Genomic DNA, 25193 nt, shown 5'->3' on the forward strand with positions numbered 1-25193 from the left:
ATTTATTCCGCAAACGAGATTCATATTTCAAAAAGAGAAAAATTTCAACAAGAGCAAACGTCAATACACTTATCTTACCTTCATTTTAACCAAATTTTACGAAACGCGATCCAATCGAAAATCAATCAAGAATTCCAAAATTTCGAATTTCTCGAAACTTACAAATAACTTAATCGTATACACGAAATATCACAGAGTCGCAGGGGAACGAACGAACGAAAAAAAAAAAAAAATAATAAAAATTTCGTACAAGAAAAAAAAATAAATTACGCAAGCCGCGTAATACAGCATTCGAATTTTACCGGACTGCCGTTATTTACGGCATAAATTTGGCCGCGGTTGGCCGGCCGTGGCCGTTCAATTAAGATGGGTACACGCGAGTGACAGTTTACAGTCGGGCGTAATTGACAAAGTTTGTTAGAGAATTCGACGGAAGCGGAGCACCGCGTATCGTATGACGGATCGACGCCCGCCCGTGGCCAGTGATTGAAAAAGCTCTGTATTTGCCGGAGGAAATTTTATATTCGATCAAAGCACGGCCGATCAGCCAGACAGGCATCCGAGGAATTCGATTAAAGGTGATCGAATTAACGTGACAACGCCGATTAAATATCCACACACACACACACCGTGCCACGGAAATTTTTCACAGGTTTTCCAGAGCAACGATTTCCCTCCACTGCGAAAATTTTTTCCAAGATATTCGATTTTCCTTCCATCGATCCTGCTCAAATTTATCTCATGTGTAAAAATACAAATTTTTATATAAATACAAAATATATTTGTGCAAATGTATACACTGCACGAAAAATTCAAACCGACATTTTCACATTTCCCAAAATCTTTTCCACTCTATAACGTTCTTATAACTGACTCCACGTAACGATTCGTGGATCCCTTTTAAAATTATCCGTTGAGATCGGGACACGAGGCGGCATAAATAAGATCGTCCATCTGCTTGGCAGGAAATCGACGGGTAACATCCAGCCTCGAACGGCAAACAACGTGCACACACGCGTTTCCACCATTCCCAATCGTGATCGTTTATCAATTAAAACGAGCCGAGGCCTCGTCCAAGCACTTTGCAACGGGCGCTTGCACTATCGAACACCAAACCCCTCTCAACATCCTCCAACGCCGTCCGATCGACGCAATTAATGCGACCGCCTTTAATTATCCCCCACCAGCTCGAGATGGCGGCACACGCGCGACGAAAGAAGAACGAAAATCGGACGAGGACGGAGAGCATGCGGGCTCGAGATAAACGAGCCGGGGGGGGGAAGGGGAATACAGCGAGAGGAGCGGTGTAAATAAAGAGGTTTATTTATACGCGTGCAATTAACCGGCGAGCGGATCGGGAATCGCAGATGCAACTCGAGGAGAGTGCATCAAGTAGCCTGCTTATCCATGGCTGCAACTGGGCTTCTAGATAGTGCTAATAGCGGTGCGTGCGCGTTCCGAATAAACGTCGTTAATGCGACGTTATCTGGAAAATAGTTATATTACCGTTTTATCGGCTCGGTTCGCCGTTCGTGTTTTTCGATAGCCGGAGTGGTATCTTTGGATAGAGATAGAGCCTCGACAAATGTAGTCGAACGATGTGGGGGAATAGTTTAGATTAGTTAGGTAGGTCAGTTTTACAATTCTTTTTTTCAAAAAACCTTGTACCTTTCGACAGAGAGGTTTTTCGAGTGGGGACCGAGATTGAGAATGCGGGGAAAAGTGTTGACGGCGTATACAAATTAAACTATGGAAAGTTGATTAAAAAATGACGTCAAAAATTTTGAAATCGCACAGATCGATTTAAAATAATTATATTATTATATGTGTAAGTAAGTATTTTATTGGATTAATGAAAGATCTTGATGCATTAGATTTAAAAATGTTAATTTGTAATGGCATCTCAAGAAATAGTTACAACGGAAATTACTTGTATTAAATTTCTTGCAATTTATTCGACAACCTACAGACTTGATTAAAAAAAAAAAAAAAATACAAGAAAAGAAGAAAAATTGTATTCACGAAAAATTAGATAATTGGAAATGAATTTAGAATGTTTCGAGTACAAGGTCAAACGATGAATAGGGAACGTCTCGTAAATAATAATTATAAACACCTGGTCGTTAATTGAAACGTGCCAACGAGGCCTTTCCACTTCAATCACTGTAATTACGTACTACTTATAAACGCTATTCAGCGTTCGTCAGAGAGAAGGTCTGTCCAAGTCTTTCCCCCAAGTTAATGAGCCTTCGTTATGCACCGTTCGACGCCTAATAGCGTCTTCGAAATGTTTTCGAATCGACGATCAACCTCATCCTCGATAAACATCATCCATCTTGATTACATACACATATAATTTTCCACGATTTCAAAATTCAGTCTCCAATATCCAATCTCAGATACCCATTTACATAGCCTCGCTGCTATCATTCGGTCATCCGATCTTTGCAACCGAATAACATTACCCACCATCCAACTACTTCGTAACCACCAACGATATCCATCCAAGGATTAATCAACGACTCGTTTCCAACCCCCATCATCCCCAATTGGCGAGCATTAAAAGATCGAGAAAGGCTGGAACGGGCCGGTGGTGGACGCGTTATACACCTATACACCGTCACGGTCTCATCGATTCTCGAGCCAGCTGGTAAAACGTCCGCGTAACAAGAGGAAAATAGTATCCGGTATCGATCGGTGAGGGATCGGGTCGGATTTTCCGTGGCGGCGGTCGACGCACGATTTCACGGGCGTTAACTCGAATCGAGGCGAGCCGTCGATGCCCGGTCGATCGCGACAAGATAAATGACCGTGCGTCCGGCCGACCAGCAAACCGGCACTATTCTCCCAATTATGTGGCCTCTCCATCGACCCCGGTGTCCACCTGTCGCCGGGAACACGCCGTGATTGATGGACCACACGCGAGCGGTACGTGCCTCGCCATACCTTTCTCCGTCCTCCTCCCTCTCTCTGTCCGTCCATCTGCTTTGTCTTTCTCTCTGTTTTTCTTCTTTTTTTTTTTTTTATTACTTCTCGAGGATGATGCTTCGTGATGACGCTTTAATTGTCCGATTTTTAATATAATTTCGCGTGGCCTTTCCATTCGCGTGATTGGATCGTCGTCGGTTGGTTGATGTTTTTCCGGTGGTTTTTCCAGATTCAAAAGCATGTTTGTAAAAGTAACGTTTGAGATTGGAAATGTGTTTTTTTATTACGCGATTTATTTAGCGCGTAGCAAAGATCGAAGATGCTCGAGTTTCCGAGGGGGTTGCATCCCCAAAATTCTTCCCAGGGAGAATCCCGCGGGCCTCGATTGCACGTTTCGAGGAACCGCTACCCGTAGGCTCGTGGTAATCCAACACCAAACTGGAGTGACATCCTTCCTTTCTCTTCCTTCCTTTTTTCTATTCAATCTTCCCGATCTTTCTTTACCTTCCTTGCTATCTCTTGCCGAAACGTAAAAAAGACACGCTAAATGTAACTTCAAATAATTAAAATATTTTCTTATATACAAACGGATAATTCATTATTATCATCCCCTATTTAAAATTATTTTAATTCGAACGAAAGATTAACTCTTTATTTGGAAGATAAAAATGATCGATTTTAAAATCGTTAACTCGTTAATTCGACTCACTAATTAAAAAAAAAAAAACGTATCGCGTATATATTTCTTTTTTTAAAATTAACTCTAATAAATAGTGATTCAAAAATTCCTTCTCTTCCTTTCCTTGTCCCAAAAAGTCGAATAACCTTCCCCCCTACGGTCCATGCAAAATCGTAAAACGGGAAAAATATTTGACCTCCCGCAGTTGTTTAACCGCAGGCTTAATTAATTGAACATCCCCAACCCGTGGTCGCCTTCTCGGCCGCCATTGCGTTTCTTCTTCCCTGGCAGTGATAATTGGCCGGGCCCCTCCTTCGATCGAATCGTTCGAGCTCTTTGATCTCGGCCCGATAACGTTTCGCCCCCGCTGCTTTTTTGATTTATCGGGGGGTCCTCGTCCTCGCGGATAAGGTTTCCTCATATTTCCATTTCGTTCATTATTCGATCATTGAATCGGTAGCCCAACGTTCATTCCTGGGCCCTTCTTGGGCAGAGGAGATTCATCGATATGATATATTTCATCAAAAATCGGTTTGGATTAAGTGTAGCTTGGTTTTGGAAGAGATGGATAAATAAATGCGATTTGATTGATTGATGGCATTTGTGAATATTTTTGAATATTTCATTTTAACGCGAAGCTGAAGTAATATTACAAATTTTTATGTAATTTAAGATTGTTAGAAGCTATTAATGCATGACGCAATAATCCCAGGCTTCTGTTATCGTATCCTTCTCCTTCTCTTATATATTTTCAATCAAAATTGTGAAATTTAAATTATACACATGAATATATATATATATTTCTATGTTACTTATTTAATTTGATATCGATATCCATTTCGTGTACATTAAAGTAATCGCAAGTAATGGTTAAAAATATGCAAAATTTATCGCCGGTATAAAAAAAAAAATCTTTCCACAGACTCGATCGATGTAATATCAAACCGAGTCTCCCGATAATTTTCCAATTTCTCATTTGAACACGACGTAACAGTCGCTAAAAATCAGCATCAAAACCGGTCACTATCATTACCATTCCTCGGTCACGAGAACGAGAAACTGTAGATCGAGAGGCTGAATAATACTCCTTGCGTTGATAATCTTCGCGCAATTTCGCGGTGGCAGGAGATCAGAAAACGTTGAGAAGGAGAGATCGGTGAGAATCGTGGAGCGATTTAAGAAAGCATTCCCGTATATATATATATATATACGTGGCTCACTCACAGCCACCCCTGTCATTTACATATTCATACTCTATCGGTGGATCTCGATCACCGATGCCGATAAAACAGTTTAAGCGCTAATGCAGCGCCGATGTTCCTCGCCTTCGAGATAATCTTCTACGTTTCGTCGGAATTTTTAATCGACGAATCCATCGCTTTATCCACGGATGGAACCGCGAGAAATTACGACGGAGAAAGGTGAATGGAAACGCGTTCTGATCAATGCTTCGTGACGTAAGATGATGTTTGTTTGAACGAAGAATGATAGATTCGCATGGAACGAGTACTTGTCTCAAACCGGATCGAACCAGTTCGTCGAAAGTGTTTGAGAAATGTTTGTATTTCTTCAGTTGGAAAGATTAATTATTTCGCTGCTAAACGATAATAATTAATACCGACCACTGTTTATAGTAAATTTATAACACAAAAATCATTTGCCATTTTCCATCCCATGCTGCGTGTGTGCAAAATCGAATAAATCTAAACCAAGTTGAACGAAAAAAAACTTGATATTCGTATTCCTTTTCGCCAGAAAGGAAAAATTCGTTTAAAAACGAACGAAAGAGAAACGAAAGATCCGAACCTACACTTTTCCAACACATCCATTTCGAATATTTTCGTCCTCCAGAATCTCGCCGCACAACAATCGTTTGCACCGATCGACAATACAACCTCACCCACGTTTATCGTCCCAATAAGAGACGAGGAAAGATGGTATCTGGCGGAACAAGAGGAGAGAGGGGGAGGGCATTCCGTTGGTTCGAGCGGAAACCTAGAATTCCTGCTCGGTATCCATTTCAAAGGACAATGATCCGCCAGTGTCTTTGTGCGATCCGCAATGGAGAGAGTCTGACTGTCGGACTGTCGCTGATTACTGGCAAGGAGCATCGCCAAGGATGAGGAGCTGTATGACAAGGGGTTGGAGAGCGGTTGGAGGGGCGGGATGAAAGTTTGGACGGAGGGTTGCTATCAATCACACGGGCGCCACGGGATGAAAGCTTGGCAACGCGGTGGCCGCTCTCTCTCTCTCTCTCTCTCTCTCTCTCTCTGCGTCGTCCCCATTGTGAAATACCAGCCGAAATTCGAGCGCGATTCGGCCGAAATTTTGGAATTTTAATTCACCCCGGGGGTGGAAAATCGATGGACGTGCGTGTCCCTGGAAATGATCATTGATACGTGGTGACTTTCGAGTTTAATTTTTTTTTTTTTTTTTGGTAAATGATTTGTTTCTTGATGAATTCGCGAGAAAATATGATCCGATTTCTTGTTATTCGTTGAAAAATGAGAAACACTTGCAAGATTGTGGGGAACGGGACTCTCTTCTTAAGCCTTGTTCCAAAATTGATCGATTCGAAGTGAGGAAATTTATTTCATCGCGATGTGAAATTAATTCATAAAATAATTTCGAATTTTAAATGAAGCTTGAGTTCTTTCAACTTGAACTTCAAACATATAAATTTCGCGAAATATTAAATACTTTAACACTCTCTCTCCTCTTTCAAATTTCTTTTCTTACGTCTTTTATATCTACGTTTTTCGTCACAGTTTTCGACGAGATTCGTATCGTTAAGAAATTGCTATTTTCGAGAATGAGAGAGTTCGAATAAAACAGAACCATTAAAATAAATCCACTCCATAATAATATCCATCACTTAATTTACAATTCAAAATTCAAAATCGTCTTAACCGAACTCTTTTACATTCCTGTCGCAGGATTCGCGAATCACGTGATATATCCTGCTGCCTCGAAACGACGACACATTTCTTCCATGGAACGACGTTCCATCTCTTTATCGTCCACCTTTATATCCTGCCTTCCTCCCTCCCCTCCCCCCCCTCTCACGTCGAATTCACGGCCAAGGAAATCACCAAGGAAGGATCCTCCTCCTTCCATCCTCCTGTCCAGGTTTGAAGCCTTCTGAGAGACGATCCTCGCGCGGACGTAATTCGTATTTTTATCAGCGTCATTATACAACGACGATGACACGACATCGTTCCGTGGAATGACTGCAATTAAAATTCCATCGTGGACCTCGAAAAATCGTCGAACGACCATCGTCGTCCAATCGATGTCTCCTCCCGTCGTGTAATTTTTTCCTTTTTCTCTTTTCTCTTTCTTCTTCTTCTTCTTTTTTTTTTTCAAGCAAATTGGTTCAATAACGAAGAGGCGGAAGTGGATGACCTATCTACAAGGAAGACGTCACTCGAACTGGTAACAGGATCGTTAGGAACGACCTAGTAATAGGATCTGCATAAGATCAGCTTCTCCTTTGGAACACGAACACTCACTTGCTCACCTTATTTATCCTTTCCTTGTCCTCTCCATTTTTCTCGTCTCCCTCCCTTTGCAGTTCTTCTTTCTTTGCTCTTTTTCTTTCTTTCTTTCAATGTACAAGTTGCTATAACTTTTTTGTAATTTCATCAGAAACTAGCCCCACGAAGGAATCTAACACCGGCTCCTAGATTTTCATCGAGGACACGAAAGAGTTCGTGTTCACGTAACACGTGCGGCCGAATATTATTTTACCTGGGCGCAGGAGGGGAACGAATTAGATGTCCTGGGGCGGGCAGCGGTTGGTTTCTGGTTACACATGGACCTCCTAAGGTTGTCCGGGAGTTAATAAAACATTGGTATCGTAGATACAAGGTCCCTTTATTATCGAGCGCATGTGTCAGAGACAAATTTTCTATTCGGCGACACGATGAAACAAATAACTCTCAATCAACTTTGTGCAATGGATATTTATTTAAGTGGAGACGAAATAAAGATGAAGAAAGAGGTTAAGGCCATTGTTTAATCTGCGCATATTTTTTAGATTATTTTTTTAATATACGTGTCACAGAGTTACACATTACACATGAGATGCGTTTAAAGGATCAATTTTCACAGAGGTTAAATATAAAAGACGCGTGATATAACGAATATGGATTAAGATTTATTTATCGTGTAATTTACGATAAATGCAATGTTGGAGCAGAATTTTTTTATTACACTCCATAAAAAACATAAAATTTTAAATATAAGAAAATTATAAATATTAAATCGAGTATTACTCAATAATTAACTTTAAATTCTGCAATCATATTTTTATTGCAAAATTCAAACAGATAAACGAAAAGAAAAGAAAAAAGAAAAAAGAAGGCCAACGTGATACAATACACATTTAATGCGCATTTTCATTCATTTGCCCTCGAGGGTCCCGATCATTTACATCCGAATAGATTATGATCGACGATCATTAAGACGAAGCTACTGCTCGAAGCTGGTCAGACCGAGAGATAAGGAAGGCGAGATAGGGAGAAAGGGCTTGGAACGAAAATCGAGAGAACGATTTATACCGACTCACGGTAGTCGATCGATCGATAATAATCCTGTAACGATCGAACCCTCCTTCTCACGATCGAGGCTTCGAATAATTGAGCTGTATGCCCGAATAACCGAATTATATACCCGTCCTTTTTTTTTTTTTTATCTAAAACAAGAATCGACAAGGATACATACGAAGAGTATTTCTCGTCGCATCATTGTACGTCATCAATTACATCGTCACTCTTTCGTGATGTAAGGCCATTTTCGTATTGTCCTGTTATCGTAACTTCTCTTATTAACCCTTTTATTCCACATAGGATTTTTGCGAAGAATTAAAAAATAAATAACGAAAAAAAAAAAGAAAAAAAGACTTTCGAATCTTTTCACACAATTTAATCGACCCATTAATCGAGGTATTGCTTAAACATCACGTGACATGATTAATGGAAGCACAGCTTCCAAAATACAAGATATTTTGGAATAACTCGTCGAAAAATCGACGAAAAATCGACACGTTTGAGTTCATCCAGTGCGAGACAAATATAGAAATAATCGACGAAAAGTCGAAGGAAGAACGAAGCGCGATATTTGGGCAGGAAGTTGTCGGATTAGGGTCTCGCTTTCACTCCTTTCATCGCCGCGTTTAAAAAGGTGGCTAACGGAGCCGCAACTCCATTTATGTTAGCTGTTCCGCACGAACGGGCCCCGAAATGAGAGGCCCACGAAACTGTCCACCTCCAGGGATCCATTTACTCGGCTCGCTCCGACCTCCACGCATCGCCTCCTTCCCACAATGACCCACCACCCTCCTCCATTCTTTCGCCTCCTTTCGAGAAGGATACCGTACCGTGCCCATTCACCGTGAATGGAACATACTTTGATGCGTATGATGTTAAAGATCGTTTCGGGCATAAGGTGTTAAGAATGGGACCAAGGATCTCGTAAATAGCATTGTATAAAGGTGTATAAGAGAGAAAGTGATTGATACTTGAAAGTGAGTACAATAGGATTGGGCGTATGTTAAAATTTCGTCTTTCGCCATACCCATTTTATTCTGTGTCAAATTTTTTTAATTAAAGACTAAACGAACGAAAGGTTTGATTTTAATCTTCGAATTTTACTAATTTGAAATAGTAAAAAAAGGAGGAAGGAATAATTTATATTATACTTGCAATGAGAAGAGCCAATGAAATGTACTTTTGCAATTATATATCGAATCTTATTATGCACGACTTTATATGCATTTTGTATATAAATGCGCTTACATCAATCTTCACGTGTCAAAGATCTAATTTTTCATCGAAGCAAAAACTCCATCGAACATTTGCAATTGCTCAATATCTTCCATTATCGTGTAAGTTTCACGCGGGTATATTCTATCAGTCTCAACAAAGACTTCGATTTATCGATAAAATCTACACGTATGCCGAGCCTTTCTCCTCGCCCTTTTTCAAACTTCGCCAATTTGCGTTTTTCAAGGCGTATGAATCGGTTTCATGCTTAACAGATATCCGTGACGATCCCTCGACTCATTTCTATTCGAGGATATCCATTCGCCTCCGGTAAAATCCACGATATTTCGATTATGATCTTTGATTACGATCTCTTCCATCTCGAGGATCAAAAGTAAGTAAAAGTGTCGAGGAAAAATTTTATTTTTTTTTTTCTGGAAATGTTTCCAAAAATTGTACATTACATTTAAATACAAAAACTTTTCTACGATAAGTATTCACTTACGAAACACATTTTAACATCTAGCCGTTTTATCATTCCACCATCTTGCATAAATTATTGCAAATATAATAATTTCATCGCCGTGAAAAGAAGACTTCCAATCATTGAATAACCACTTGCCAACCAAACACGTATTTCTCAACACCGAATATCTCGCGCGAACTAATCTACAGAAAATCTACAGCAGGAAAAGAAGGGGAAAAAAAAAAAAAAAAACGAGAAAAAATTCTCAAAACCAATCTCGATATTACTCGGCAACAACCATCGCTCAATTTCAAGAATAGACACCGTCGAAACGAACTAGACGAGCCATTAATTCCCTCCGAGGCACCGGCTCTCATCACCGCCAATCCCGTGAAGACGTCAAGAGCAATTGAAAAACGGAATCGTTCTTCCCAGCTGGAGTATTAGACCGGCTCGTAAAACTCTCCCTCTGGACAATTTACGAGGCAACAATTCCCTCCTCCTTCCTCCGTTTGCTTGTTCAACGCGGGCATTTTTCGCGCGCGCAACACGTCGCGGTACAGTTATTTCCATCGGCAATGCAACTTCATCTTCGAGGAGAGAAAACAGAAGAGGAGTTGGTGCAATTTAATTGTTTAAAGCGGGCCAAGAGAGAGAGAGGGAGGGAGGGGGGGGGGCTGCGTACGATTCGAGGATACGTTTCGCCCGCCCTGGAATTAACTTGGAGGAAAGATTGTAGGGTAGCAGGAGGAGCAGGAGGACGGTGAGTGTGGGAAAGGCGAAGCTGGCCCACATGACGCGAGAAAAGTAGCCTTCGTGATCCGCTTGAATGCGAGCCGATTCTTTTTTTTTTTTTTTTGAGAATATTTCGTCGAGAAATATTGTTCAGAATTTTTATATCTTGATATTATGGATTACGGGTAAAAGATTAAGAAAAAAAGAAAAAGAAGATGCAGACAGTGTTTCTGCTTCCCTTCGATTTCTATAATTTCTATAATTATTCGCTTTGTGGAATTGTGATTTCAATATTCTGTTTTAGACATAATTTCAAAATGGTTAATATAATAGTAATTGGATTGTTTTATCTTTTGAACACGAGTTATAATTCATAAACTGTTAAAATTATCATATATCATTCCTTTTACTACGTATTATTCACACATTGATTTTCATCGAAGGTAATTTATTATATTGATTAAATAAATCAAATTTAAAAAGATTCTAACGTATCGTGAAAAGGATGAAAAAATCGCAATTGAAAATTTACGAGGGAAATTTGGCACGGATGCCACCAGCCGACCATTTGCAACGAAGAGAACGCATTCGTGACCGAGTTACGTTTCATCCGCGTAAATCGGTTCTTAAGCATCCGTCCCACCTTTGTGGGATCTTTCTCTCTCTCTCTCTCTCTCTCTCTCTCTCTCTCTCTCTCTCTCTGCCGTTTGCATAACGCCATCGAAATTGCCATCGAAAATGGCCACGCACGGTTATTATTGAAATTTCTCGCGGTCGCACGGACACGACCCTGTTCCGGCGCGCGGTTTACAGGCGAGAATGAGAACGGCGCGCGGAGGGCGCAATGGGATCAATGGATCGTCGTCTTCGAACGCCGATTTCACCTCGATCAACGGCCCTGTTAACGCACGGCCGGGCTATCGAAAGGCTGGATGCGGTGGATTTCGCGCCCGCCGTTTGTCGGCCAAGCGGTTTCCACGCTTTGATTAATGAAACGTGTGGAGAATGTTTCGATCGATCCGCGTCGATCGCCTTTCCAAACGTTTCCAAAGTGTTCGTCTTTTTTTTCTTTTTTCGACTGCGAAAGATCATGAGAATTAACGATAAGTATTTATATAAGATAACAAGATGGGATGGTGTTGTTTGAGGAAGTTTGAGACAATTGTTCTGATGATTTTTGAACGAATAACGAATATAATAATTTTATAAGATAATATTTGTAAGATGGCAAGATGAGATGACGATGTTTGAGGAAGTTTGAGAATGTTGATAATTGGTTTGATGACTTTTGATGACGAATAACGAATATAATATTTTTATAAGAGAGTATTTGTAAGATGGCAAGATGGGATGGCGATGTTTGAGGAAGTTTGAGAATGTTGATAATTGGTTTGATGACTTTTCATGACGAATAACGAATATAATATTTTAAATAGTGAAATTTAACTCGAAGGAGATTGATGTTTATTTCTGAAGAATATTATATTTCTAAGGTAGATAAATTAAAAGATATTGAATAAACGTGGCTCTACAAATTTCTCGTTTCGATTAAAACAAGTGACGATTAAAATTATTGTAAGTACAATTGATTAAAAAATTAATCGAAAAGTATAAAAAAATTTCGTTCTCTAAGAAAAACTACTACGTTCGAAGCGATAAAATTGCAAGCATCGAGGACTTGCAGCCAAGAGGTTGCAATCCAATTTCTAAACATCCCGACGAAACCTTCCAGTTTACGAGCGAGCGAGGAGTCATTCTTTTAACGTTTACGTAACGCGAAACGCGTCGAAACGTATCCAAACGTATAACTAATGGCAGCAACAGTTTTATGATGAATACCGACGGATACGGGCGACGAAGAGACGAGGAGAAAGGAGAACAGCGTTGCCTCGATGAGACAAATTGCGTTTTCTCAACGGCACGTTGCCATTAATTGACTCTTCCATCTCATCTGTTGCGTCCATCGCGGCTCTCGAGCGTTCATAATTATCACAGCTCCCGCATAGTAATCGCGAAATTGACGTTTCAATTAATTCCGCGGATTACGAAATCTCGCCTCGTTATTATACCGTTCGAGACTCGACTGGTAACCGAACGTACAGTCGGTAGTAAAAATTCGGTGTAATCTTAATTTCTGGGCCTCGTATTTCGAATGAACCAATGTAGCCAATCACGAGTATGAAATTAAAAAAAAAAAAAAAGATTTAAAGTTTATAAAATTGAAATAAAGAGTTTTTTTCTTTTTATATTAAAGATCATTCTTATTGAATGAGAATCAAAGTGAATAAAATCAATAAGAAACGACAATAAGACTCGTTTCATATTTCTACAAATTAAAATATACTTTCATATTCGTAAAAGTAAAAATTTTCTATCATACAAATACAGGTGTATTAATAAAAAAATATGTAATAACTGCTTATCACATTGGATAAAATCAATTATCTTTCATCTCGATTTTCCTTGCACTATTACACAAGCTTACAATCGTCTTTCGATCATCCTTTTTATTCTTGAAATCCGTACACGATATATACTTGTAATATGACGTGCCCAAACGAATTTTCATCGTACTTAACTCGTACATTTATTCGAGGAACAACAATGAGCAAAAAAGATTGTTATACGTAATATTTTTGTGGCCGATTGTAATAATAACTCTCTCTTTCCCTCGTTTCGTTTCTAATTATGAACGCGTCGCTCGACCTTTGCTCGATGAGAATTCCGGTAGGATATTTATACTTTAACGTTTGATGGGCCAAGTCACGCGTTCCGCGGGGATTTTGATCGATGATTATTGACAGACAGAGGATAAGCATCGCGGAAACTAATGTTACTTTCCCTCCGCCGATCTTTACGAGCGGAGATCGCAAATGGAGACGTAGATGAGGAAATATAATTGATACGAGCGTAATGAAACGCGAAGTCGGTTTTAGCCATTAATTTGTAAGCCCATTCGTCTTGTTGCCCATTCTAATTGCGTGTACCATGGTAATTCTTTACCTTCCCTTCTCTTTTCCTTTTTTTTTTTTTTTAACTCCGATTTTTACCAACCTTTACACCAAGTAATTTCCATCCACGAACCTGGAACAATAGATATTTACTTTCGTGCTCTAATAAAATCCCCCTCTCCATTTTTCAGCAAGAAAAATCACATTATTCTGCGCGATCAATTTCTTCGAATTTACAGTATTTTACATCTTCAAATAATTTCGATCCACGCGCTTTCCTTCCACGAGCGTGGAACAATAGATGTTTACGTATCCCCTTCGTGCTTTGATTGAAAACTAAAACTATTTTCTAATTCCCCTCGATTTTCCATCAAGAAAAAATACCTCGAGTACGCTTCCATCGATTAAAATTATCGAATCACATTGTCCTTATTACACGCGCGATTCGAAATTTCTTCGAATTTATTTTGCATCTCGCACTTCGAATCGTACTTCGCTTATTGCACGACGAGCATGAAAAATAGGAAGTTCCCGGATAAATCCCCCTCCCCCCGCCTTAGGGGATCGTTTTGTAACGCGAGACGGACACAGGGCATCGGCGTGTTCGCCCTTTGTCGGCAATTTATCAACTTCTTGCCTTCGAATCGCATTAATAATGGGATTTATCGGGGCCGATATCGATCGATCCTCCGCGACCGGGTGAACCTATATCCATCGCGATCCAGGAACCGGTTGGCTGTTGGGCCCAGGCCCGAGCCAACGATACGACGGGAGGGCGGTTGGTATTTATCACGCGCGATCACGATCAACCGGCCATTTGTCACCGCCGCCGATTCGGCCGCCCGCGAAACTGCGATCCTTGGGTATCGATGAGAATGATTGGTTACATCGCGATCGTTGCTCTACCTATCTGCCTATTTCGATCCACGGCTCGGAATTGGGCGACAGTCGAGGGTGACTGGGATGCAAATTCGAATTGTGGAAAATCGGGGATTTTGGAATTTCCTTGAACAATTGAAAAGATTTCCTTCTCTAATAGTCCAAGATTTATTCAAAACTCATCGTAAAAGAATATATCTCTAAGTTTCATCTAGACTTTCCCCCCAAAAATGTATCAAAATCGGCAAGATAACGACTTTTCCCGCCATATTCCTCCCCCGATCGGCGAAACTTTCGACCCAGTTGCCTGAGAACCTGGCCGTCAACCTGGTCCAAATCCCTCCGTCACACCGATAACAGGATCACCGTGTTCCACCCGTGTTATTACCGTTTCCTCCTCCGCCTCCTCCTCTCTCGAAACACCTTCTTTCCCCTTTTTCCCTTTTTCCCTTTCGAAAGAGAGCGAGCCGAATCGCGGCGCATCCATCACGAGGAAGGATCGACGAGGGACGACACGTACACGTCCCGATCGCACACGCAGGTTATCGTATCCGCCGTGCACGGCTGCCGTGTTTCACTGGTGTGTTATTGCGTGGCGCAAGCCGTGGCTGCAGCCGGCTGCAGGTGCACCTTGCATTACCTCTCCGATCCGAGCGGAGAGGAGACGAGCGTTTCGGCGGCGTGCATTGTGATCGAGTGATATAATAAAAGGCCGAGCGAAGCCCGTGGGAAACGGGAGAAACGGAACCACCTGACGCGCCTGATCGCCACGCGGAGAGGAGAAAGCGCGGGATGGGCCACGTGACCGATGCTGCTGCCACCACGCGTCGTAAATACGCGTCCCGTCGGAAACTGTCGCCGAGACGGGACGCGAAACGCTTGCTTCGCTTCCCGAGAGGCGTTTCAATGGATTCAGCGATTGGCGTCGCTTCCGAGTTTGCGTACGCGCGATCTTGGCTCGTTGTTGGCGGCCAACATTTGACAAGCTTGATAAAAGAAGGTGAAACAAGACATGGAAGACATAAGATCGTACAGGTTTGGAATCATCGTGAGTAGAGGTATATATCCGGTTGGTCCATCGAGTCAACGTACTGGATTGTCGTTCGAAGGCACCTTTCACGATAATATAATTATTTCAGCAACGTTTGTTTGTTGATAACGTTACGTCACGTTGTACGATGTCATCATCCTCGACATCATCATCGTTACCGTAATTACGCTGTCAAACGGCGACAAAGGAAAACGGCGATTCGAAATGACAAAAAAGAGAAGGGGTGGGGGAAGAGGAAAAAGGAAAGGAAAGAAAGGCAAAAAATATATATATATATACATACGACAGATGATGGAACGATATTAACAAACAGATGACATATCGTATCGTCAATTAAGGATATCATTAAGAAAAGTGCCACGGGGAGAGAGGAGGAATTTGTTACCAGGATGCGAAGGGAGGAAAATTACAACGTGCGCGATCAAAAATTAAAGTCGTTCTCCCTTCGCGTTGCATTATCCAATGGACAGTCTTCGTTCTTCGATGTAATTGCGCTCGTCGTCTGCGTAGATGTAATCATCATGTGGAAACACAGCGACGAATATTTACGCGTTGCGGAAATTTTAATTTTTTATATACACAGGGGAGGAAATAGAAATTACAATGGTCGAATTAAAATGTATTCCATTCCTTCTCCGATGATAGAAGTTTATAACTTCCCTTATACTGCTCGTACAAGACAGCGCAGCTATCAGGGACACGAGGATAAAACGGTTTGTGGAAGGCGCATCTAGGAACTATCGTGTTGCCGTTTTCATACGAATGAAAGGGTGAAAGGATTAAGGATTTTTCACTCGCCGAGGAATCACGGAGGTAGGAGGAAGGTGTTGGTACTACGCCCTCGCAATAAGAGAGGCAAAGAATGGAAAAAGTGGACGAGTTATTGAGAACCGTTTGCTCGCAACGGGATATCGAGCCGGTATCCAACGGGGCACGGCATGGTGCCGCTATCATCCGTAGCTTTCACCATCGTCATCATCATCGTCATCTGGCGGCTCCCTGTGCCGCTTACGACCGTTGCCCTTAATGGCTCGATTCGTCATAACCCGTTTCAACACCTTCGATTGTCGATCCAGATGAAACTTTGCGATCTCATTTTCGGAACGGAAGCGATCGAGGTATTGGATCAACCCGATCTTCGCGAGTTTTCGATGATAAATATTCGCCAGTGAAATCCCTTTTTGTTTTACCTCGATATCTCGATCGGTTGCCGAGATATAAGGGCTCGAAGTTTCCTTTCGAACGAGTCATCTAGTGATTTAGAACATTTTTCCCTAGAATACTAGTACTTTCTAAGAGTTAGGTATAGATAAGCGCGAACGAGAGTAAGCGAGAAGGACAAAGGTAGCAGAAACGATTAAAAATTATTCTCTTCTTTGTACAACGATATCCCGAAACTCGTATCAGAATAAACGAAAGAGCGTTTTAAAGGACAAGATTCCATGCTTCTTTCGATTGGGAATACCATGGAAGTTAAAACGGTTGAAAGTTATTTTCCAGTTTCAACCGAGTTAAATTAAAACAGGATATATTCCACATTAATTCCACCTGCATTCCTATTTCAATAATCTCGCAATTTCTTGCCCTTGTTCACGAACTCGAGGAGGATAGAACGAGTACTCCTCCCCACTTGGATCGTCAACGATTCCATTCCCCTCTTAATAGAGTATATCCAGTTTCCATGGAAGCTCGATCAGGCGAAACGAGTAGCGTGCGCACGTGGAACGCAGATTTTCTAAAAAAGAAAAAAAAAAGAAAAAAAGGAAAAGGAAAAGAAAGAAAGAATGCGGCGTTTCGGTCCACGCGGTACAATGGGGAGCAATTTCTGCCGCGGGTAAACCGCGTTTTACATATGCATACAAAGCCGCGGCGGTTCGAGCAGGCGACAATGCCGGTGCCATCGATTCGAGAAAAATAAAAGCGGCAAAGACGGCTATGACGCCGGCACCGGTTACCAACGCTCACGTCCATAGAAACGTCTTACGGAACGGCGGCCCATTTATGTAGCCGCCTCGAGGACCGGATTAATAGCCCCCGTGCATACTGCTCCAGCGCATGGATATTCGTTCCTTGCACCTTGTTCCCCGTTACGCGAGCGGACGCTGACAATTTGCAAGGCCAAATAGGGTGGCTCATTTAACCGGCCGATTTATTTGCCTTCGGCGAGCCTGATGATCGGATAGTTTGCGGAAAGGAATGAAGGAAGGGATTTTCGCCGAGTTTCGAATTCCTTGGAAAAGAAAATAATAGTTGAACCCACTTTTTCGTCTATACGATGGGCGAGCACGGTAAGTTGCTTATTCTTCTGGCGTCTATTCACTTGTTTTCAGGCTTGCGTTTATATATGCGAACCACCGCCAGATGAAAGCAATGCCTGTGTAAAAATGAATATATCATTCACTGGTCAAACTTAAAATCCAAAAACTCAAATTTCGAGAATCGACTCTCTCCCTTTATTTCGCGCGAAAATAAATTTTAACTTTCCAAAAATGTGCACAGTGCTCGAGAAAGATCGTTGCTGGTGTTTTATGGAAACAAAAAAATTGACGATAAAAACAAGATATCGACGATACGCTTCCAGAGAAAGGTACTCGATCCCTGCAACAACTCCGATCCGTGTCGTACGATACGCGGCATCTCGTGGATAGCAGACGTGTGAAACGTGTGGAAAGAACAGGATGGAATTTCGGGAATAATAATAAATTTCCTTCGTGTATACACACACACACACACGTGTCAAAGTGTCAACACGATATCTCGACGTTCCTCGATTTCATCACTCGAATCAAATCGCGGATAAACAGCCACGGAAACACGGGATATAAACGGTTCAATCGGTGTATATAAACGCGTATCCTGTTAGTTATCCGTTCCGTGCCTTACGTATCGTTCCCAACTTGGCAGCGACAATTCGCAACGCCAAATAGGACCGGTTATTTAATGCTCGTTGCCCTATGTTTACCCGATCCGTGGCGCACAATTGAATTGCGCCCATTAAATCGGCCGAGGGACAGGGCTCCTTTCCGCGCCGTGCACACGCTTGTTTCTCGCCGCTTATTCGCGCGTATATATGTATATTATATATATATATATATATATATATATATATATATATATATATATATATATATATATATATATATATATATATATATATATATATATATATATATATATATATATACCATCCACCGTGAAAATTCAATATTTTACAGGAGCAGATAATCTGGACGGTTACGCCGGCTCTGTATTTTCTTCCGCTGAGGGAATGCCGCCTCGTTCTCCGCGTGTACCATTACCCCATTACCATGGGCTATGAAGACGTATGGCTCTATTTTCCAGGCTGAAACTGAAGGTACAATTTGCCCTGTCAAAGAAAGTTATTATATCCGAGGCGCGTTGCCGATTTACTATCGAGGGAAGGAGGGGGGAGGGAAGGCATGGATTATTGGAAGCTGCGTGCAACGATTTGCCAAAATTGGAGGACCATCGGGAGGAATGGGTGTCGGGTCGAGAAAGAGTTTTGGCGATGCGTGTCGAATTCGAGGTATGTTTTTGGAAACGAATGGCGTTTTTAGAAAAAAGAATTTTTTTAACGATAAGCGTTTAAAAAAGAAGTTATTTATTTCGATGAATACGATATGTAGCAGTGCGAAAGTAAGAATGAATTAATTAGAAAAGAAGTTCGAAATGTCAAAATGAAATATATTATAAGGAATTCAATATGTATTTGAAGGGATATTTTTACATCAAAATAATTCATTGATAATAATGAAATTATAAGTAGATAGTATTTATATAGTGGCGAGAATAGATAGGCGATATGTTGAAGAATAATAAAATTGAATTGAGCGTTTTAATCTAATTGAAGATTAATGTATGTAATAAATTTTTGCTTTTAATATTAATATCAATTTCTGATTTAGTTTTTCGATCGAATATCCATCCTTTAAAAATTCAAATAATAATAATATCCAAAACAAGGAAAGCTTCTACCTGGAACAATTTATAATTTATTAACGTAAACTGTTGATTATTACATTTATTAAAACGTCATAAAGATATTAATCCCCTGTATTCATATGAAAATAAGTACATTTTTCAAACATTTATGCATTGAACATTCGAGAAATTAATTCGGGCTAAAATTTATCGTGAAAATTTATAATATATGTATACCGTGAAAGGACACGTATATTAAATATATTCTTCTTACAGGATATCAATTACACCCTTGTTGCACGGCTCTTTTATAGCCTTTGGCGCGAAAATATCATTAGAATCGATATAACACCGACTAGCCCACTCCCCTCCAGGATCATCCCTCTTAGTTTACGTTTACTCGCGATTCCGCACCCTAATATTTCCCTTCGTACAATTTCCACGACGATGCTGTCACTCGGCATGGCATTGTATCCCACGAAACTTTCCCGTGTCCTCTTTCGATCATTCGTCCCTTTACAGCGAAAAAGAAAGACACGATACTTCAAACAATTTTAGAAACTCCCTGTTATTCGCAATTCTACGGTTATTTAAACATTCCTCACTTCCAAATACGATATTTCGATATTTATACAAATTATATTTTCAAATAAAAATCTTCCAAATTGAGAACGATCCCTTGATCCTTTCGTAACCAAATTCTTTTAACGATTGCTATAATAAAATAATATCTCTTAGCATTAAAATTTAATTACGAATTCATGGAAAAGAAACAAAACACAGAAGAAAAGACGCAAAATTTACATGGAAAAGAAAGAAAAGAAAAAAGAAATATTCCATCCCACAATTAATCAACACGAATACGTTTTTCCATTAACGAAAATGCAAGGCTAAGAGTAGCAGCAATACACCCTTTCCATCTCTCGAAAACCTCTCCATTATTCTTCTCTGTTGGAGAGGAAAGAACCGGGAGCAACGTTCGTTCATCCCGTGTATATATATATACATTCTTTCGTCGGTTTCGCGGTGATATTTTTTTCGGTATGACCCTGAGGAGCCGGCAACTCTTGTCAAGTTGTTGGAAGGACACGGCGAAATCCGGCGGCATCCTCGCGAGGGTGGATGGAAACGAGAAATTGGAGACGCGGGGAAGAAAAAAAAATATATATATATATGTATATACATGGCCCGAAGGTCCAAGGGGGTCGCAGCCCGACGTTGTCTTCCGCAACGAGGATTTGCCTTCGAGGGAAGAAACCACCCCCGCTAAGCCACCATGATTCCTCGAGATAAATTCCCCCCTCCTCCCCCCCATATTATGTCGCCCGGGATAATACGAAAAACCCACCGCGAGTCGGCGGCTCGGTGTGTATCGAAGCGGTTGTGTACACACAGGCGGACGAAGGAATACACTGGAGCTGGTTTATGGACATTTTATTAACCCTTTCAAGATGGATCTTTTTTTTTTTTTTTTTTTTTTTTACGACGCGATGAATATTGCGCCGATAAGAAAAAGGGGAAGGAGGGAGGAATTTAATTGAGAACAGATTCTCTGGCAATTTCCAGAGAATTATGGGATTGATGATCTCGTTTCGTTTTTTTGGGATATCAATTATAAGTTAGAAGAATCGTAAGAATTTTGTGTTAGTCTGAAAGGATTAAATTGTTATGTTTAGTTTTTTTTAAATTCGTACGTATATTCGTACGTATATTTTATATACAAATGGAAAGAAAATTTTAATCTTTCACATCGATATAATGATAATACGTAATTATACTGAAATCAAATGATTGCGATTCACACTCGGAACGATTATCGTTTTTATTAATTTAACGACAAGAAGTTTTCATTCGGAATTTCATCTCGCCAAAAAATAATAAAATTCAGCCTCTCCGGTATACACGCGCGTAAAAATTTTTACGATCGACAGTGGCCAGGACGAAGCTTGGCGGAAAGAAAAGGACCTTCTTCAGTATCCCGAAAATAACGAACATAACTATGCGTGTCTTTTTTAAATTGATTTCGAAAACGAGCGGAGAAAAAACCGAAAGAGATTCTCTCACCGAGATATAAAACCAACGTAAAAAAAAAAGAGAAAGATTAAAAAAAAATATACAAAAAACAAAGAAGAAAATATTCCAAAATTTCGGAGGATAAAAACGCGATCGTTGGGGATCTGATAGAATTTAAGTTAATCAATTTCGAGGAACGGACGATTCGCACGAGTTGCGTTAATCGGAGAATAATTTCCCATTGCAATTTCGTCGAATTAATAATTTATTTTACAACTGTTCGAGAAGATCCAAAAGGGGCCAACGACAGCGATAGAAATCGAACGCAACAAAAGCGTATGTGGATCCACGAGAGGATTGCTCATCTGATCATCGTAATTTATAAATCGTTACGGCATTCGATGGATCCTTGGATTCTTTCCTCATCCTTGCGATTCCGAAAAAACAAAACGTTCGATGAAGTTGAATTTTAGATAGAAAATAGAACGATGTTATATACAATATTTTGGAAATATAGATCTTTCTCAGATGAAATTGTACATCTTTCAATGCAACGATATTAAAATTAACTCGCTTACAAATGATAATTATAATTACCGTTTCTTCAATAAATATATATTTCGACCATGTATTTTATAAAATAATCATTGCTTGCACGAGGAGTTATTAATTTTGAATACAATAACTTCAATTTCTTTAAAACTTGTAAAAAGGAAAAGAAAAAAGTCTCTTCCTCACAGCGATCACGCTACCGAACCGAAACGTGAACACGCATTCTTCGAGGATAGAGAGAGAGGGAGAAAAAAAAGAGAAAGAAGAAGGAAAACGAGAAAGAAAAAGAAAGGAATCCGGCCGTAAACGTAGCCGGGGCCGGGCGGTGGCTCGTATTTAAAGAAGTTTAAGGAAGCAAGCACCGTTTCGACGATTTCTCGTTCGACCCTTGTTCGGGTGGACCCAGCGCGTTTAATTAAGCTATAAATCGATGGGGCCCCGGCTACGTTTATTGCGGCCCTAAACTATATCAGCCGCGATGAAGAAAAAAATAAAAGAGGGGGGAGAAATTTCGAAACAGTTTCCTCGTTACGATTTTTGCTCCTCTCTCTCTCTCTCTCTCTCTCTCTCTGTCTCTCAATGGAAGAAGGACTCACGTTTTTATCTCTGACAACCACTTTCCAACCCCTCCCAACCCCCTTCACGTCGCCGTGGTTGTTAATGACCGAAGAAGCTCGTAAACAGGGTTGCGCGTTGATCGCGGTGGTCCTCGGGGATCCTCCTCCTGTGACCCACCCTCCCCCCAACCTTGCCTCCGGTGCTCAAACTTTAAGCGTTTTCATTGGCCCTTATTCTCACGTGAGGCCGTGGTTAAATGCGACGATCAAAAACAAGGTTAGGGGCCGCCTTCCTCCCCCGTGTTATCCTCGGCTTATCGACGGGACGCACGCGCGGATAATAGCCGGTAAGCGGTAAAGTTTATCGGTTTTAAGTCCGGTGTTAATTATACGTTCATCGGCGCGATGAGTCCAGCCGTTTAGACCCTTTCAAGATTAAGAATTTTCAGAGGATGGGTGGATTTGATGGAAAGGATAGATGGTTAGGAATAGAGGTTAATTCAATTATGGAAGAAAATACTTTTTGAAATTAATCCATGTGATCCATGTACGTTGTGTATAGATTTATAAGGGTTTAAAGTGAATCGCCTCTGTCTATTCAAGAATGCACGAGAAAAAGATTAGTGAATGAAAAGTTAAACGAGTTGAAGCATTTCGAATCCATCATTTCGATCAACAATGACGCGGTTCCCTCAAATGGAACGTTTCTCCAACTATTCCATCCAACGAGGAGCAAAATCATTCTCACACCCTGATCAACCTCTCTCCACCTTTCCAGAAATGCTGGTCCGTTCGAAACGCTTTTTCCCGAGCCACCCACGTCTAGCAGAGAAAATACGGGAGAAGAAAGCGGCGGAAAAAGCGAGTCGCAGAGATGCAGGTCGCATCCGGCGCAGCTCGTCGCCTTCCACTCCCATTTGAATAAAAGCAACGATAAGCACATCCTTAGAGTCACTCGCAGTTCTGAATTGTTTCCGCTTCTTAAATCCCCGACAAATTTATTATAATAACTACCCTTAGCCGGCGGATCCTCCCCCCCCCTCCCCCTCTCTCTCTCTCTTCTCGAGGTTGAGGAGAACAGTCTCTCCCGTCCTCGTCCCGCCAACGGCATCCCGCGTAATCCTCTCTTGGCCGCCGTTTTTCCTCGCGCCGCGCACCCTTCTCGCCCCTTTTCTTCGTGGCCGCGAGGCGAAAGGAAGGATCGTTTCCGCGAATAATGCGTTCCCTCTCCGCATCGGGGGTGGCATCGGTCGCAATATCCCGATGAAAACATTACGGGAACGAGTTTCGCAATTTTTCTTTTCTTTTCTTTTTTTTTCTTTTTTTTTTTTTTTTTTTTTTTTAGATAAGGAAATTTTAAGGGCGGGGTTCCGTTCTTTCGGGGGAGAATTTGAAGAGGAGAATTGTTATTGCGTGAAGGATTCGTTTTGTTGAAAGAAAGAAGAAACGTGGAGCGAGGAAATGTTAATGGTATATACAAATTTAAATATTAAGGGAAGGGAATTACTTCGATTCTTGTCCATTTTTTTTTTTTATACTGTAGAAGATAGTTTACGAATAATATTTATTTAAATTGAATTTTAGAATTATTATGTGATGGATACCTCGCACGGATTCGATCATTGTTCAAACACTTCAACGTAAATATTTTGTGTTTTAGAAATCACGATGAAGATTGATAATTAAAATATGATGATAATGATTCGTGATTGAAATGGATGGTAATAAAAATCATAGAGGAATTCTTTCGATATGTAAAGTACGTGATATAAATTATATTTTTGAATCAAGGAGAATTTTCAGAAATTCCTATTTTCATTAAGACGATAGAAAAAATTCAACAGTGCGACACGCAATTCTTACAAATGTAAAAGAAGAATCGAAGGGGAAGGAAGACGAGGTCCAGGAATAGATGAAGGTACGTAATTGCTTTCGTAAGCGTATGAGATAAATGTTCTTTGGAAAACAAAACGTAAATTCCGAAGCAATCAAGGTTTTGATAAAGTGAAATATGATTCGTGGAAATATTAAATGTTAATGCTAATAGCTCATGCGCTTGTTTACATTGCAACTGTTCACAGTTTACTTAGAGAATAATAGCTTCGCTTGATACTATTTGTAGCAGCACGATGGAGTGCATTTATAAAATAAACAATTGCTCTTTGACGTTAACGAAAGATTCTAGAATAAACGTATCACTATTTAAAAATAATTGATCTAGTAAATTTCATTAAAACAATTGACAAATATCGATTTAAAAATTACGAATTTTTTCTTAATCGTTTCATTTTAAAAATATTTATATTTAAAAATATTTCCCCATTGAAAATAATTATTTCCATTAAGTGACACAACTCCAAATTACTTTCAAAAAATTAATCCCCAACAAGAAGATATCTTTGAAAATAATTCCAAATTAACGACAAAATATTTCTTCGAAGATTAAAAAAAAAAAAAAGAAAAGCGGCTCGTCTCAAACCTGTCCCCTCTTCTCGCTTCAAGCACGGTGCATCATCATTAATTGCATCGATAACTGCACTTTCACGAAATCGTTTCGCGAGAGAGGCGTTAAAAGTTTTCACGAAAGCGCGAGAGGGGATGGAAAGGATAAAAAGCGTTAAAACGGGCGTAACGATGAACGGCTACGCTGAAAACAACGAAAGGACTCTTTATTG

General features: G+C 40.5%; 1 long non-coding RNA gene across 1 annotated transcript; it reads left to right on the forward strand.

Annotated features, from left to right (window-relative positions):
- Positions 1 to 1365: 1365 nt before the first annotated feature.
- LOC147657373 (uncharacterized) lies at positions 1366 to 19368 on the forward strand. The gene is made up of 2 exons (XR_015292597.1): positions 1366 to 1626; positions 18670 to 19368. It is a non-coding gene; the product is annotated as an uncharacterized LOC147657373 (long non-coding RNA).
- The last annotated feature ends 5825 nt before the right edge of the window (positions 19369 to 25193 follow it).

Source organism: Apis florea, unplaced genomic scaffold (assembly GCF_048593485.1).
Source record: "Apis florea isolate Af1SG1 unplaced genomic scaffold, ASM4859348v1 contig_3170_pilon, whole genome shotgun sequence".
Classification (NCBI taxonomy): Eukaryota; Metazoa; Arthropoda; class Insecta; order Hymenoptera; family Apidae; genus Apis; species Apis florea.